The sequence below is a fragment of the Balaenoptera borealis genome, assembly GCF_965194805.1.
Source record: "Balaenoptera borealis genome assembly, chromosome: 15".
In the NCBI taxonomy this organism is placed as follows: domain Eukaryota; kingdom Metazoa; phylum Chordata; class Mammalia; order Artiodactyla; family Balaenopteridae; genus Balaenoptera; species Balaenoptera borealis.
In genome coordinates, this window is record NC_138871.1 from 30,452,818 (window position 1) to 30,464,939 (window position 12,122).

Sequence of the window (12,122 nt, forward strand, 5' to 3'; positions counted from 1 at the left end):
GAATCAGCATCTTGAGAGAGGGGTCCTGTCTGGGTTGGCTGCAGACATTGGGCTCACTCAAGTAGCTCCAGGCCTTTGTGGGAAAGAGCTCCAAGGCCTCTGACACATCCATCCTTCTAACCGACCGGTTGAAGCCCGCATGCCAGATCAGAGCAGCAGAGAGGGAACCAAGCTGGATTGGAGATGTTGCTCCAAGTACGTTTAGACCAGAGCTCCCAGTAGCCTGTACAGCACATCTGTGAGATTAGGAAAAGATGCTCCTTTTCCTGGGATGCAGGGGGTGCAGCCCAAGAGCAGAGCACAGGCCTTCATGAGTAGCGTCAGGCCTGGCTGCCTTTCAGCTCCAGCCTACCCGTGGAGCAAGTGCCTTTTTGCAGGACATGCCCTGATTAAGACCCAGGTACAAAAACGGGCTAATTTGCAAGCTAGCTAAAGGCACTGACCCATGTTCTGAAACTCAGCAGCTTTCTCAAGACCCAGTTGGGGCTCTACAAGTTATGTCCTCTCTTCTCTCACAGGGCCTTTGAAGCCTCTCTCAGAGTTTTATTTCCTAATCTGGCTCTGCCAACATCTCAGGCCCTTCCACAGCTCTGGCCACTTTCCCTCCCTTAGTTCTTCCCAAACCAATGTTTCGCCCTCCCCTACTCTCTTCCCACTTCTGCTGACATCTGTCATGGGCCTTACTAAGAATCATGTTTGAGGAGGGGGCTCATGCCTTGGGAACAAGGCATCTGCAGCCCTGAATACTCCACTGAGCTCCCAACTATGCTTCTGCAATTAGTGACAGCAGGTTGCGGGAGTGAGAGGGATGTGTCTCCATTCAGCCAGGGGGAAACATAGGTGTGAATTACGAGAGCAGGGCTCTGGGAGGCAGCAGAGAAGCCAGTATTGCATCCATCTGAACAGCAGGAGAACCCACACTGTGTGATAAATCCACTGCAGCATTCCCAGTCCTCAGCAAGTTCTGGATGACCAGTCAGTGAGCAGCTGCACTGCAGCTGGGACAGCTCCTGCCCTCCCTGTCCTCCCCATGTCTGACCTCCGCAGGCCCCAAGGATCACACTGTCCCCCAAGCCAGCAGCCTGTCGTCAGCATCTTATTTCACTCTCTCCCCATCCCCCCGCTCAGAGCGGGTGCCACAGCTCATTCTCCCGGGGTGTCTGAGACAGAGCAAAGGCACAACTCAGGTGGCAGATGACAAGCACTTCAAGCCCCATCAAAACTGAGCCTTTGGCCCCTAGGGGTTTTCCCCACATGTTGCCACAGGGATTCAGTCTGGCCACATGAGGCTGTAGACATCTCGCTGTCCGTGTCCTGCTTCCTAGCTGCTGGCACTCTCCAGAGCCGAGGGAGCATGCCGTTGGAGCTCCTGGAGACCCAGATCTGTGGCTTCTGGCTTGAAGTAGTGTGAGAACTGCCTTCTCTTCCCTCCACCAGCTGCCCAGCCTTTTGTGGGCCTTTCTCACATTCTGCCTTCAAAGAGGCAGCTGGTGCTGACAGCAGAGGCCCCTCATTGTTCTTCCACTTCTATCCTGGCTCTAGTTCATCAATTCTTGTCAAGAAAGGAACTGAAGCCAGGGGTTCTAATCTTCCCAGCTCAGAGAATAATTTACTCAGAAAACCCCTCTTCCCTTGGGAGCTTGATTTTGGTATTGGGTTATAATGGGAAGGAGAAATCCAGGCCAATGGACTTGTTCGCCATAGAGATCTGGACATATCTTAGCCAGCAACATCAACTCACTGCAGTCAAAACCATCATCTTCAACACCATGATCATCACCACCATGAATATGGTCAGGAAAACCATTACCACCATTGCCACCATCCAATGAACATCATCAGTCTCGTCATCCCCCTCATCGTTATCAGCTTCTCCATTATTTTCACCATGATTATTATCAACAACACCAACAGTCATTACCACCTCCACCACCACCTCCACCACCAGCAGCACAATCATCCCCACTTATTACTAACATCTCCACCACAGTCATTGCTGTACCACTTTCACAAGCATCCTCATCAACTTCTGTTGATCAACAGATGTTTATCAACATCCTCATCATCACCCTCATCAGTTTTAGCATCAACACCACAACAATTACACGCTCACCATCTCCTTCACAGATATAATTACCACTGCTGTCATCGAGCATCCCCAGCATCTAATCACTATCACCTTCACCATTACCACCACCAAGCATCACTTATCCTCTTTATTCAGATGATTTTCTCTGTAATGGATTCTATGAAATTCAGCTCTATTCGAAAAATCTATACTAAACACAATCTATGAATTTAACACTCAGTGGGTTATTCAAGTTGAATTAGTTGACTTTTGCTGTATAATGAACAACCCCCAAAATTGGTGGCTTAAAACAACAAATATTTAATTATTTAGCATATGATTCATGGGTCAGTTGGGCAGTTCTTCTGGTCTGGGCTGGCTCAGCTGATCTCCACTAGGCTTCCTTACGTGTCTGTAGTCAGCTGATAGGTCAGGTAGCAACCGGATGAAGGGTGGTCTCGCTCACATCTGATGGGCACCTTAGTTTTCCTTCATGTGGCCTCCCATCCTCCAGCGGGCTAGCTCAGGCTCATTCACACAGTGGTCCCCGGGGTCTAAGCTTAGCAAAATGGCAAGCCCCAATGCACAAGGGTGCTTTCCAAGCCTCTACTTACATCATGTTTGCTAACGTCCCATTGTCTAAAGTAAGTCACAAGGTTGGCATAGACTCAAGAGATGGAAAAACAGACCACCTCCTGATGGGAGAATCTACAGTGTCACTTTGCAAGGGCATGGATTCGGGGAAGGGAAGAATTTATGGCCATTTTACAATTTACCATACAGTGGGCTTAGAAAAAGTAGAAGACCTATTCTTCACAACCAAGAGCACACACTGGCTAAGAAGGCTCTAATATAGTGTACCTTTTTATTCAGAGGAGTGCCCTTGGAGTAGCTTCCAGAACTGGAGTAACTTCCTACCCAGAGTCACTGAGTCCTTCCATTTTGCCTAATTCAACTTCTACAAACTCCTCAATTCGTCACCTTCATCTTCTGTCTCTCAGATTTCCTTCTTCTCTGGCTTTCTCTGGTCTCTAAGGACCATGACTCTGCAGGGACCCCCTTTTCATCCTCCTCTTCCAGAGACTCTTTCCATTTCTGCTGGACACGGCTTATGAAACGTCTCAGATTCTCTCAGACCCTCAGCTGCTTACCCCCCCCCCCTCAGCTGCCACCACAGTCAACTGACTCCACACATGCTCACACAGTTCTGCTGTCTGAGTTTGACCAGCTGCCCCGCCAGAGTTTCAGGCTCCTACTGCACTTTCTGTCTTAGAAGAAACATCAATATGCAGAGTGTGGGCTCTGAATTCATAAGCAACTGCTGAAGGAGCTGAGTGATACAGTCAGGACGCTCAGGTTAGCTCCCTATGAGATGGATTTTGGCAGAGAGAAGATGGGAGAGGACTTCAGATAAAATTCTCTCTCCTTTCCCTTTCTAATGGATTGTTCTAAGGCACACTTTTTCTGTACAGTCTGTCCAGAAATGTCCTGCCTTGCTGATGGGATGCACTTACATCTTGATCGGCTGTGTCTCTTTGCAGCTCGTCAGGCAGCAATGGCCGGTGCAATAACTATCATCTTGCATTCGTCCCCATCCTTTACTGCTTCACTTCCTCTTTGCTTCACTCTTGCTGCTCTGGATTTGCACCTCCCAAATAAAGCAGTATCACGTAAGCCTTACCTCAGGCTCTATTTTCTAGGGAACCCAAACAAAGACATCATCTTAAAGGAGTTAATAGTCAGGGATGTCTTAGGAGGAAGCCAAGGACATCAGGGGGCTAAGTGGTTATGCCTTCTAGGAAAAGAAGGCTGCAAAATTGACAGATTTTTTGTGGTGTTAGACAGTGGAGGGTGGGACATCTTACCCCCACTCAAAACAAAATAGTAACCCATTTCTAGGAGGCCAGGGCTTGGGGATAAGGGTCTAGGAACTCAAGTCCCTGTTGTCCCAGCTCCCTGGGGAAAAGACTTCCTTTTTATTTTCTCTTTGCCCTGACACAAGTACGCAGGTGCAGGCCCAAAGATTCTTAGTTGTGCTAAGTATTAGGATTAGTCTTTGCTTTCTATCTGAGCCGATGGGTGTGAAGCTTCCCAAGTCCAGAGATCACCTGGCAGCTCCTTGCAGACGAGGACTTTGACTTCCTCATCAGGCTAGGTTTTTCCAGAGGCAGGAAATATGTGGCTCCCCCTAAAATCCAGCCCAGGATGACTCAGCTGGTCAGGAGGACAGAGCCTAGCCATGCGGCTGACGTAGACTCTGCCTGCTCCTCTCTCCCCTGATCATCTCCACTGTCCCCAGCTGTGTCCTGGCCTCCTCTCTCCTTCCCAGGGTCCGGCTCTCATTAGAGAGCTCACCACCATGCTCCCCTCGGTCTTCCCTGTTGGAGATCGAGTTATGTACATGGAGTTGTGGTCCCCTTTGTCCTTCTGTGTGTGTTCATGAAACTGGATGAATGAACTTTCAGCAAGGTTCTAGAACAACGCTAGCAAGTAACCCCACAAAGGTATTTATACAGTGGGAAAATATTTTCATTTGAAGAAATTTAAAGCCCCTCACACTAGTTACTTTGCATTTGGGTTTCCCAAAAGTCCCAGCAAACCAGAGACAGGCCATGCAATGTTTCGGTCCTTGTGTTGCAGGACTGAGACTGAGTCCATGCCTGGAGAGGGGCGGGTGGTCACTTGGCCCTGGTCTCTAACTTCGGGCAACATCAACTCCACATCCGTCTCCTGAGCAGCTCTCCTGCCTTTAAAGACACCTGAGTCTAAAACAGAATACAGACAAAATATCACTGCTTGCCCATTTCTACCCGTGGCCCAACCGCTTTTGCAGGAATTCTCCTTGCAGCTCACCCACACCCTTCTGGCTGTAGTTCAAGCCTGTTTCTACCTGCCAATTCGTAGTGAAACTTGGTGCTCTGCTGCCATGCTTCATTCATTGGCTCTGGTTTGCAGGGGCACAGGGTTTAGCTGGCTCCTTGGAGCTCTGGTTAACACTGAGTTCTACTTAACACTCAAAAGTCCAAGAACACTGGCCAGGCGAGGCCGGGTTCTGTCCTTTCTCCTGCTAGGCATGCTCTCAACAGGCACGGCTAGGTCTTTGATTGCCAAAGTATCCTCAAGGGCAACTGCTGGGGTATGGCATGGGCTGCTGAGACCCATGCCTAGCACAGCAGGGTATGGGCTGCTGGGACCAACCAAGGTCATGCAGCACCTCTGGAGGGGCAACCCTTGTGTTCTTGGGTCCATTGTGAGATGCAGTCCATCTGCCGATGATATTAAATCATAAAATACGGTGCTCAGGGCATGGTGAAACTTTGCAATGCCCTGTCCCTGTTGAAAGCCCCTTGGATCTGATTGGTTTGGGATCAAGGGCAGACACCAGGATTCCTCCACTAGAGCCCTCAGTTCCCCTTTCCAGACTAATGACTACATTTAGCATACAGCAAGGAAGACAGGTGAAGACCTTGTCTTTGCAAACAAGACAGCAGGGGAAAGGGGAAGGGAAGGACCATCTAAGGAGCCTTTAGCATGTATGTTATCCTAGTAAACACTCAGAACGGCCCAATGGGGTAGGCTGGCCACCCCCATTTAATCTCAGACGTGGTCTTCTTAGACAAAGCTCAGGTCTCTTCTTTCCTTCTGGAAAGGAGGAGGGAGGGAGGGAGAGAGAGAAAGTCTTTGGTAACAAGCAGTCCCAGTTCAGCAGCAGCAGTTGGGGTTTCTCCAGACCCCACCACAACTCTCACCCTACCCAGTAGGCTGCTTTATAGCTGTAAATAACATGACAGCCTGTCTCCAAGCAGACTCCAAGGAGAGAAATTGATTGCCTCTTATTCTAAGAAGGTTCACCAGGGCTCCCTCTCCCTGTTTCTGTGATGCTCTTGATCTCCCCTCCCGTGTCTCAGCTTCATGCCCAGATGCTGCGGGAATTCCTGGCGTCCCAGCTAGGTATGGCTACGCCCAGAGGAAGGCAAAGGACCTGTTTTCCTGTGTCTCTGTCTTCAGAGTGAGGCATCATTTCCTGGAAGCTCCCAACAGACCTCCCTCATATCCCACTGATATATAAAGGGATTATTGTGATAGATAAATTAGAGCAGCAGCTGGGATCAGGTAGGCTTTCTCTAAGAGGCAGCTCCAAACCTGCCTGGAGTAGCTCCTCCAAGCCCCACCTCACACCAAGCAGTGTACGGGGAAAAAAAGGAAGGGCCCCTACCATCCTGCCTCAGGGCCTCACGTCCGACAAGGATGCGAGACAAGACAACATAGATGGATAAGTGACTAGGCATAACCCCAGTTCTTAGTTCTCAGGAGTTGGACAGGAGGCCCTAGAGAGAAGGCGGGGCCTCTGCTGGGTCCGCAAGACGCCTTTCACTGGGGCTGAGACACAGAGGCAGGGCTGGGCTGGACACTCGAGAGACCGTGCGGAACTGAGCAAGCTGGGTAGGAAGAGGGGGACACAAGATTAGGAGGGAAGAGGAGGCTGATCTGAAAGGAGGGGAGGCTTGAGCTCAGAGTCGAAGAAATTCAGCAGCTCTCATCTCGGCCCTGGGTCTGGGCAGACATCCTCCCTCGCCCAAACCGCATATACCCCATAAAAGGTTTTCTCCGGGTAAGACCCTGTGAGGACATGCCGGGGAAGCCAAAGGCCAGTATGGGAGGACAGAGCAGCTGGGAGTCTGGAGATGGCCCCGGACAGACCGTGAAGGCCCCCCCCGGGAAGCTCCCGGCAGGGGAGAAGCACCAGCACCCCTGCGTATTCCCTCAGGTCCATGATAATTACCGTGGAGACGGGAAAACTAGGGAGAGTGTGCCCCCCACTGGTCAGCTAGGACAGGACCACTGCGAGTGTAGGGCCCAGGCCAGGCCGGAGAGGCCTTCAGGCCTTAGTCCATCTCCCCCAGGGGCTGCCCCGTCTGGGGAAGGACTGCAAGCCTCCAGGCCGTGTGCCTTCCTGGCCCTGGGGAGGACCTGTGGGGCCTCTCCCTGTCTGGAACTTAATTTATGTGCTCCCACTGCTGTCGGCCGGGCTTTGCCCCTGTGGTCAGAGAGCCGGGGACAGAACAACCTTGGTGTGCACACTCAAAAGGGAGTCTATCAGACGTCTCTCTCCCTCCCCTGATATTAGGGTTGGTGAAGTTCCCAAATATGGCACTGTTCAGAGAGAAGCTGTTCCTTCAGAAGGCAGGAGTCTGGAAAGCTCTAAAGGATCTTCTGAGGGAGGAATCCCAGCAGGGTGGGAAGGGAGCATCGTCCCAAGGATTTTCCAGCTCAGTGGGCTCCAAAAATGAAGAGAAAACTCAGGTCTCCCCCAGCCCAAGAGAGACTGGGGCTCCCTCCACATGTGAGAGGCTGGAGGCCAAGGTTTTCTGGCCTCTGGCTTTCCCTCACTCAGGTGTTCAGGCTTCTAAGGGAACCTAGGAGTTGAACGAGTTAATTATTTTCTCTTATATGGGAGAAATCATGCCTTTTATAAAGGTTTCCCCAGACCTTTCAAAACATAATGACGTTTCCCATCACCTTGTTTTTCTTCCTCACCTAAATCCCTCCTGCTGCAGTTTAAGCCTCTGGGACAGAGTGACGTGCTAGGCCAAAGCTGAATGTTTCTGTCTTAAGAGGGCCGCAGCTTCTGGGAGAGACAGGCTAGGCCCTCCTCAAAGGAAAGAGGCCTGCAGCAGACAAATATACAAAGTAGAGCAGAAATCATAAACACATTTTATTTCTAAATAATTTTAAAACCACTGGCCTTGTAGCAAATTGGAATATATTTCCAGAATCGACTCAGAGAGATTTTTTTTTTTACAGCAACATATGAAAAATGTCATTTAAACATCCACCAACAGCTGCACCACATGTTGGGCTCTTAGGAAAACACGTTCATTCTTTTCATCAAAGTCCCTTGATTAATGTTCCACTTTTCTTTGACACTTTTTCCATAGTTTGGGGGGGGAAAAAAATCAAAGGCTGTACTATTATCTGGAAGAAAATTAAACCAATAAGATTTAATGTCTGCTGTATTCTACAGTCATGGTAAAAAATATCGTTTAGGCCTTGGGCCAAATGCAAATGAACATTACGCAGAGGGTACATCCCTGCGTGGGGCTTTTGGGAGGGGCGAGGCTGGGGCAGATGGGGGGGCAGAAAGAGCTGGGGCTGGGGAAACAGTGGGGAGGGCTAGCGTGAAGGTTTTGGGGCCTGAGGAAGGGAGTCGGGAACAGGTCTGCACAGAGGAGATTTTCCTGACTGCCAACCCCAGAGCAGGGGGGCGGGGTGTAGAGTGCATCGAAGGGTGGGGACCAGTATTGCCCACCTGCAGCAGGGCCTCCTGTGATGCTGGGATTTTGTGAATGGGACGGGCAGAGGAGGGAGACGGATGGAGCAGGAAAGAGGGAGGAGAAAGCAGCAAGAGGAGCGACTGCGCCAGTAGGAAGGCTAGGCAGATGGAGTGAGGGGAAATCGCAGCGTGTCTGGCACGGCAGCTGATGCTGTAATTTAAAGGTCAACTCAGTGGAAGAGGAAGAGAAAAAAGGGGGAGGAGGTGGTGTTGAAAAGACTGCCTCTGCAGTATGGCACTTAACCCCTCCCATGCCCGTGCAGCCCCACTTGGCCTTTTCTCTTGACTTGATGTCCTCTGAGTTCTGGGGTCCCCCTGTTCCTACCTCCCATCCCCCAGTGTGGGCTCTGGAGGCGGCAGACCTAGCTCTGCCTCCTGCCTCCTTCCGTTACCTCATCAGAGTAGAAGCCAAGTAACCTCCCAAACCTTAGTTTCTTCATTCATAAAATGGGGATGATAAAACCTAATCTCCCCAGTTGATTATAAAAGTTAAATTGTATGACAGTGTAAAGGCTGGGAAAACTCATTAAAAAGTTGCAAATCTTTCTGGGCTTCTCTAAAGAAAGTGGCTTGAATTCCCTTCAAGAAAAACGTGTCCCTTTGTTCTAGGAAAACCACCATTTGGGCAAATAAAAACTAGTAGCCATCCTTTGTCCTAAGGCACCCTCTGTCCTTGGAGACAACTGGTCACCCTTAGACTGAAGGCTGTGAAGATGACATTTGCTCGTTGTCTGCTTTCCTCTTTGTCTTTCACCAGTTTATTTTGTAAATGAGTAAATCTTTTAGCAGAATATCTCTCTCTCTCCTCTCTCCCTCTCTCCTTGCTCCCTCTTTCTCCCCCCACCCCCACCACCCTCAACTGGCTGAGTTGCTTCTTGGGGAGGAATGTTACTTTTCTCTGCATGGATTTGGGCTGCTTTGTGCCTATAAATTATAGCAAGTTCTTGAGCAGCTATGGAGGTTTCTGTTGGAATGGTTTTTTGCCAGGGGGCTGAAGAGGAAACCCCAAGGGCTACACAAAAGACTTGCAGGCGTGGGTTAGAGCTCAGGCTGGGGGAGGCCGTATAAAGTAAATGGACAGGCCCACAACTTCCTGCTATGGTGCTATTGAAGGATGAAAAGCCCAGACTGAACAAATGTGGTGCTCTCTTGCCATGCAAGGGCCATGGGACAAGCCCACACTGCCTATTGTCTATGGCGGGACAGAACACAGGACATGAGGGGGTTCTGGAGACCATTCTTGTACTTCCAGGCCTGCTGCTGGGCTAGAGTACCCTGGTCTCATGGAATTGGCCCAAGGACTGACTGGAACCCAACTGGCCCCTTGCTTCCCTTCCATTACCCCCAACTGTGCAATGAGTCTAATTTAAAGTCATAGCCTAGACTCTACTGTTATGGAAGAGCCAACTCCTGCTCCTCCTATCAAGACATGGCTTTGAAAGGCTTCGGTTGGAAAGATGGATATGGCCACGGTGCTATGGCTGGTGATGGGGAAGATGGAGGGTCCTTCTTCAGAGCCCCCACCACTGGGGCTGCAGGTAGCCACGTTCCAAGCCAAGAACTAGGAAAGTTATACCTCTTCCTCTGGTCTCTCGAGTATGATAAAGGCCTCCTCTCCTTTGAACCCACAATGATCAGGATACTTCAGCCCAGGACAGGTTTGCTGCTAGGCTGAGCTCTCTGGTTAGATAGTAAAAAGGGGCCCCAGCCTCTTGGCAGGCAAGGATGACATTGCCTTGCTTTCTGTCTTTCCTTTCCTGTTTTTCCCCAGTCCGTGGTCCCTTCTTCCTTGCAATGAAGGCTGAGCCTCTCTTAGAAGGTGGGGCCTTTCAGCGCAGGGAAGCTCAAGTCTACCCTGAGCTCTACGCTGGTTCTGGGTGTGTCAGGACTTAGCAGGGTGGGGTAAGGTTGTTCAGAAGAGGTGCCCAAAGAGGATCAGTGCCTGGAGATGCGAATGGGCCTTGACCTTACGCCTGGTGGGCAGCAAGGAAACTCTAACTCAGGGCCCTTTGGCAGCCACAGGGCTAGCACAAGGGAGCCCTTGCCAAGGGAAGAAGCTCCCTTTGTCCACTTGAGGGCTGTAAGAGAACCCCTGGGGAGAGCAGCACTCTTCCATAGCGACCACCAGAGGGCTCTGGGGGACCCTGCAAGAGCTGCTTCTGGAGGAGAACCTTCAGTGACCCCTGGCCTGGCCTGTAGTCCTAGAGCAAATGAGAGAACTTAAAACTGACTAGCAGAGAGGGCACTCCCTGTCCCCACAGGTATGTGATGAAGGCTGAAGGAGTTGTCTTCCAACAGGGGAATTGCTTTCTCATGCAAAAGTTTGACATGGGTCCACCCTGGTCCAAGATCCCATTGACATGGCCCAGGCAAGCTGACACTGTGTTCCCATTAGCTGATCAGCACACACAGCTCTCTGCCACCAGCCATCCAAAGGACAGCGAAGACTAAAACCAACCAAGCCCGTGAGAGACAAACACAAGTTTCATTCATAGTCTCAATAGAGCCAAATGTAGCTGTTGGCAGTTCCGTGCAGATAATTAGAGAGACAGCTCACATTTGCCTAAAATAACTAAAGAATTGAAGGAATAAAACCTTTAGTTCCAGGGCAAAGGAAACCTGGGGGTTATGATATGTCAACACATCATAAACTGCAGAGGAGCCTGAGGGCAGAGGCAACATCTCCCTGGTTGGGACAGAGGCTTCCCCAGGGCAGAGTCTCTGTTGCCTGCCCCCGACACCACCCACCAAATTGGTCCAGAAAACTCTCTAAGGGTGTTTGAGAGAGTTGATGGGCCCACCTCTCAGGAGCCTAGCTGCTGGCTGGGGCTCCTGGAATGGGTTCTGGGCTGGAACACTGCACCCCTGCAGTGGTCCAGATGAGAGGCAGCCCGTGGCAGCCCCCAGCTCCCAGCAGCATCTGGTCCCCTCTCAGCAGCCCTGCCCCTAAGGCCACAAGAGAACGTTATCCCACCAAGAGTGTCTGGCACGCAGTGCTGCTGACGGCCCTTCTCCAGTCAGCATTTTCAAGAGCTACGTGCCCCTGGTACACAAGCCTCCTGTCTCTAGGGAGAGCTTGCGCCACCCACCTCCAGCCTCTGCCTCCTTCCCAGAGTGAGCAGGTCTCCCTGACTGCCCGGGGTCCCCAGTGCCAGCTGCAGCCGCTTCTCTAGGTCACTCTCGGCTCCAAATCTTCCAGCTGCTTGGCCCACTCTCCAGCCTGAGTTGTCCCATGTGCCAGGCCTGCTCTGGGCAGTGGGGACACAGAAGTGAGCTGCCCTCTGTGGACCTCCTATTCAGGATGCTGACAGCCTCAAGAATCCTCTAGGGTTTTGCTTTCCAGAGATCCGTCCCAGATCACAGATCCTGGCAGAGACTAGAGGCTATGGCTGAGGGCAGGCTGTTGGGACAAGGAGGGACAGTCAGAATCAGGCTTGCCTGGGATGGGGCTGTCAGACAGTTTGGGGGTATCAGCCAGGAAGCTGGGAGGCAGGGAGAAAGGGGAGAGGACGCACCAGCGGCCAGGCTGGGCTCTAGGCTTATAGTCTCTCGGAGTTGGGTTGGGCTCAGAGAGGAGGCATATTGATTAAACTCACACTGAACTATGTGGGCCTCACATCTGGGTCTTAGCCCAGACTTCAGCACTCACTCACTCACTCCCTCCTTCCTTCCAGCCTGTTTCCTCCTCTGAAAATCATAACGATCACCCCTATCCCTGCC

At 51.1% G+C, this 12,122-nt stretch overlaps 1 long non-coding RNA gene across 5 annotated transcripts in view; it reads right to left on the reverse strand.

Moving 5' to 3' along the window:
- The window catches only part of LOC309611677, a 64,792-nt gene that overhangs the window by 30,168 nt on the left and 22,502 nt on the right, over positions 1-12,122 (reverse strand). The window lies entirely within an intron of this gene.